Here is a 6,000-nt window from a genome sequence, read left to right as displayed (position 1 = left end):
AAATTCGAAAATCTTAAATAATAACTAAAAATAGCTTAACTATTACTAACTATTAAATGATAGGTATTGGGATTTTCTTTCAAATTTGGCTGTTAGCGAACGTAACAAATATAAATTTATCCAAAGTTGCGAATTATCTGAAAAAAAAGAATGCTGTATCTAAATGAAACAAATTAATAATGATAAATAATAATAATAATAATAACCTTTTTATTATTATTTATTATTAATTAGTTCTGTTCCATTTGTTTAGATGCGGCATTCCTTATTTCTGATAGTTTATAACTTTGGATAAATTTGTATTCGTTATGTTCACTAACAGCCAAATTTGAAAGGAAATTCCAATAATTACTATAACTTAATAGTTAGCTATTATTAGATTGTTAGTTATTCTTTCAAAGTTTCAGATTTTCTCTTTCTTATTTTTGGATTTTCAAATTGTCAAATTTACAAATTTCTTGAATTTACGGAGTTACGAATTGCGAATATAACGAATGACTCGAAAAACTAAAAAAAAACAAAAAAGAATGAAACGAAAACAAAAATTAACACATTTTTTGGCAGTGCACATGTCTAAAATAAAGTGTATTAACGTGAATGTTTCGACAATGTGGTAACAGGATATATGTAATACGACCAAGCCTGGCACAGCAGTACTTTACAGAAAATCTTGCAGACAGTCTCAATATTACACTCTAAGCCCTTGTACACACGGTCAGACATTCCGATGGAAAATGTCCGATCGGACCGTGTTGTCGGATAATCTGACCGTGTGTGGGCTCCATCGGACTGTTTCCTTCGGATTATCCGACCAACAAAGTTTTAGAGCAGGGCTATAAAACTTTCCGACAACATGATCTGATCTGACTTTGTCCGATTGTGTGTAGAGAATTCCGATCGGACAAAGTGCCACGCATGCTCAGATCAAATTCCTAGACCAAAGCTATTGGCTACTAGCCTGAACGTAGTCCCATTGTAACGAAATAACGTCACCACGTTCTGAACGATCGGATTTTCTGACAACTTTGTCCGACCGTGTGTATGCAACAGTCTCGGACAAAATCCGTTGGACACAATCCAACGGATTTGGTTGTCAGAATGTCCGACCGTGTGTACAAGGGCTAAAGGGTTTACAACAGGGGTGTCCAAACCTTTTTCAAAGAGGGCCAGATTTGATGAAGTGAACATGCTTGAGGGCGGACCATTTTGCCTGACATTCTTTGAACCATTAAAATTCGGTCTAAAGCCCCATCAGATTTTCTGTTGATTTTTTCCTTCAGGTTTCCCAAAACCATATAATATGAGATCAAACCTTAGGAGTTTCAATTTGTATGCAATCAGGCAGGCCCTTGCACTACATGGTTTTGGTAAACCTGAAGACAAAAATCAGCAGAAAATCTGATAGTGTGTATGGGGCTTAAGTGTGTTCGTCCGAGCACTAATACACTGCCTAAAAGAATTCTCTTGCCTTTGTGCTGTGTGTGGTGAATAGATGAGCTTGGGCGTGTTATTTGGATATACCATATTTATCGGCTTATAACACGCCCCTTAACTTTAAAAAGGAAGTTTCAGGAAAAAAATCTTACATTTTAAATAAAGAACTGTGAAGCAAAATAAGGGTTAGAGGTTCAATGCAGCCTAATCTGTGCCCATTTGCAGCCTCACAAGTGCCATGAATGCAGCACCCACTCCATTGCCATAAATGCAGCACCCACTCCATTGCCATAAATGCAGCACCCACCATATTGCCATGAATGCACCCCTTACCGTATTGCCATGAATGCAGCCCCCCACTGTATTGCCATGAATGCAGCACCCACCGTATTGCCATGAATGCCTCACCAACGGTATTGCCATGAATGGCGCGCCCACTCCATTGCCATGAATGGCGCACCCACTCCATTGCCATGAATGGCGCACCCACTCCATTGCCATGAATGCTGCACCCATCATATTGCCATGAGTGCAGCGCCCACCGTATTGCCATGAATGCAGCGCCCACCGTATTGCCATGAATGCAGCGCCCACCGTATTGCCATGAATGCAGCACCCACCGTAATGCCATGAATGCAGCACCCACTGCATTGCCATGAATGCAGCACCCACATTGACATGAATGCAGACTCACCATTGCCGTCAGCGCAGCCTGATTCATGTCCATCTGCACCCTTGGAGGAGACAGGGAGAGTGCGGGACGAGCGCCAACAGACATACAGGAGAAACTCCTGTTTTTATCGGTGGCCTTTTTAATTGAAAGTTCGACCTCCTATGATGGACAAAACAATTGTCCAATGGCAGCGCAGGAGACGGGATTTCCTTTTACACAAGATGCCGTGTAAACAGGAAATACTCCTCTCCTGTATGCATGGCACTCGTCCCGCCCCCTCCAAGGCAGTCAGCATATCTATCTTTTATGGCCCCTGGCACTTGGGGATTCGTTGGGGGCCACAAAAGATATATATGTCAAAATTACCAGGCGGGTCGTCCTAAACCGGAACACGGCCGTGGTTGGCCAGCAGGCTTGGACATGTCTGGCAACTTCTGTTGAATGGAGGCAGCTGGAAGGAGGTCTGGCAACAAGGCACCTGGCACGTCAGTCTTTTTGGAGGGCATATTTTCTGTCTCAATCTTAAGTAGATATTTTCCAGTGGTTCTGATTCAGACTCTGATTCCTGTTCTGGTTCAAACTCTAATTCAAGCTCTGGCTCAAGCTCTGGTTCAGGAGCAGTCTCTCTCTACTCAATTGGTGTGGGAACTGGGGGGTCTCTGGCACACTGAGTACTTCATTGGGTCCCGTCTTGACGTCCTCGTTTCCTCTTAGTGGGTGGGAATCTAGTACTTCAACTTCTGGTAGTGGAAGATGTGTCTTCCTCGCAAAGGGTGTCCCCTGAGCGGTGGGATCATCTTCTAAGGGGGAAATCTATAACCAATCAAGGTCTAATTCCTCATCACTCTCTCAGGGAGGAAAGTTTGACAAACACCCTCTGGCTCTTCAGATGAGCTTCTCCGGTATATGACTCCATCCTGTAATCGCATTCATTCCCATTCTTTATGGACTACTTTTGCTCCCTCAATGGAACTATTCAACAGCATATGAGGGTCCTGAATGAATAGCGACTTTTTCATAAAATTTCCCAAAGGGTCTTCCTGTTGATCCTGCCTCATATCCTCTCTTGTCAACTGGGGCAATTCTTGACTGTACACTTGTGTCAAATCACAGTAATATTTGGGCACACAAGCAGGAGTGACTCCCACAGCTTCCGCTCCTATTGCCCCTCTGTGCTTATGCTTGACTCCTTGACACACAGCCATCACTTCTTCCAGGGACAAATGGACTCAACTCTTCTGGCCAACATTTGTGACATGAGGACTTTGGGAAAGGACATCAGCGTCCCGATTTCCCACTCCTGGCTAGTATTTCAGACTGAACCGAAATTCAGACAGAGTGGCCAACCACCGATGTCCAGTGGCATCCAACTTGGTAGTGGTCAATAGGTAAAATAAAGGGTTCCAGATTTGGATGATCACCCAAATCTGGAACATGAAACGTGGGTTGCTGTATGGTCAAGTTGGTGCTGGTCAGATGTCCGATGAACAGCAGGCAGCAGGAATGTTGTACGCCTGCGTGGTAGGCCACAATCTTACTCTCCCTGCACTGAGAGTTCTATCACACATGAGGCCTGGGAAAAAGAGAGCCTGGGGCGGGTCTTTAGGTTTCTTTTATAGACCTTCCCAGCAATCTCCCTGATGGTAGCAAAGATCCCTGGGATAAGTGGTGTGGGTACATAGCCATGCAAGGGAATAGTTATCTGGTGGAACTACTAATCCCACAATCCCTTTGATTGGGCTCACAGATATGACATTAGTTTAGTAACACTGGGTACTAGAGGGATAATTAATATACAGATAGGGAAGGGAATAACTGTTTGTTGCAATTGTAGTCTATATTGCTACATTTGAAACCAGTGTGGCCTTCACAGCCCCATTATTTATTCACAGGAATATGTGAACAAAAAAAATCTATGAATCCCAAATGCCACAGCAGCAGAGGGACTTGTAATTCTCAATGGAGCACAATGCGGTGACGTTACCCACACTAGCAGTCCATTGACACTTCTATCCCTGTAACTGAAGAGATGTATCTTGGTAAGGACCAGTGGCCTTTTTTTTTATTTGGACACATTTATTATTTTCATGCAAAAGGCGGTGAATTGTGTTGACTGATTAAAGTTTTCCTGTTGAGACATCGTTGGTCTGCAGCTTTTTTATTTTTTTTGGATGCTACTGAGCCATGTTTGGAGTAGTGATAGACTCAGACAGCCAGCATTTGATTCCGGTATACCGTATGAGGGGAGCACTTTGAGGGTCGGAACGATGCTCTTTTTCTTGACTCTAAAAACAGAAAAACCTAAGGTTTAGTAAACGTTTTCCTGGCCAGAGGCCATTAAAGCCTAGATGCCCAGGTTAATGTGACAATGACCCTATGGCTAAGTTGCCTAACTAAATAAATATTACATGCTGAACGTAGTCCCGTCGTAACAAAATAATGTCATCACGTTACGTACGATCGGATTTTCCGACAACTTTGTCCGACCGTGTGTATGCAACACAAGTTTCGGACAAAATCCGTCGGACAAAATCTGATGGATTTTGTTGTCGGAATGTCCGACCGTGTGTACAAGGGCTTAGAGTCTACAAATCAGAACTTTGCACCCATCATCCACCGATTGCAACACAATGCTTTCCAGGCTCCTATGCAAAAAACAATAATGAGCCCATTTTTTTGGGCGCATTTATTATTTTCATGCAAAAGGTGGACTTGCGGTGAATCTTGTTGACTGATTAAAGTTTTGACTCATCATTGGTCTGGGGATTTTTTTTTTAATGATACTGAGCCATGTGTGGAGGAGTGATGGACTCCAAGCCAGCATCTGATTCCATTATACTGTATGAGGGGAGCATTTGGAGGGTCAGAGCGGGGCTCTTTTCCTTTACCCTAAAACAGAAAAACCTAAGATTTAGTAAACCTTTTCCTGGCCAGAGGCCATTAAAGCCTAGATGCCCAAGTTGATGTGACAATGACCCTATGGCTAAGTTGCTTATCGAAACAAATGTTACATTTTTGTTGACATTTTAATCTGCATCCTATTTGAGTAAATATCTAATTTAGTTGTTTTTCTTTACGGACAAAAATGCTAATTGAATTTTTGTACTCACCATAACATCCTTTTCTTGGAATCCAGTGTTTATGTTATTTATTAACCGATTGCCGACCGCCTCACAGAGATATACTGCGGCAGAAGGGCTCGTACAGGCAAACTAATGTACCTGTACATTGCCTGTGGCAAGCTCTGCGAGTCGGGTCGCGGGTCTCATGGACTCAGTGTCCGCTGGGATACCCGCGATTACCTAACGGAGAGGAAGAATGGGGAGATGCTAATGTAAACAAGCATCTCCCATTCTGCCTAGTGACAGTGTCACTGATCTCTGCTCCCTGTGATCGGGAGCAGAGATCAGTGACGTGCCACACGTAGCCACGCCCCACCACAGTTAGAATCACTCCCCAGGACATACTTAACCCCTACACTGCCCCCTAGCGGTTAACCCCTTCACTGCCAGTGTCATTTACACAGGAATCATTTGTATAGCACTGATTTGCTGTATAAATGACAATGGTCCCAAAAATGTGTTAAAAATGTCCGATGCGTCCTCCATCATGTCGGAGTCATGATAAAAATCGCTGATCGCCGCCATTACTAGTAAAAAAAAAAAAAATTATCAGCTCGTAGAACTTCAGAGCAGTTTTAAATTTAAATGGACAACAGTAGCTCTGAGATATCCCTCCTAATATATCTCAAATATTTGACCTCAACTTTCCACCTCTATTAAAAGACACAAGGGCGCTACTGGATAAATGGCACTCGGGACTACATTCGTGGTTCGGGAGGTGTAACATCCTGAAGATGTGCATTCTTCCCAAATTTCTGTACCTTCTTCAGG

Source organism: Lithobates pipiens, unplaced genomic scaffold (genome assembly GCF_037356315.1).
Source record: "Lithobates pipiens isolate NorthernLeopardFrog02 unplaced genomic scaffold, aLitPip1_a1.2 Scaffold_8, whole genome shotgun sequence".
Taxonomy (NCBI): domain Eukaryota; kingdom Metazoa; phylum Chordata; class Amphibia; order Anura; family Ranidae; genus Lithobates; species Lithobates pipiens.
Note: the sequence above shows the minus strand (reverse complement) of the source record.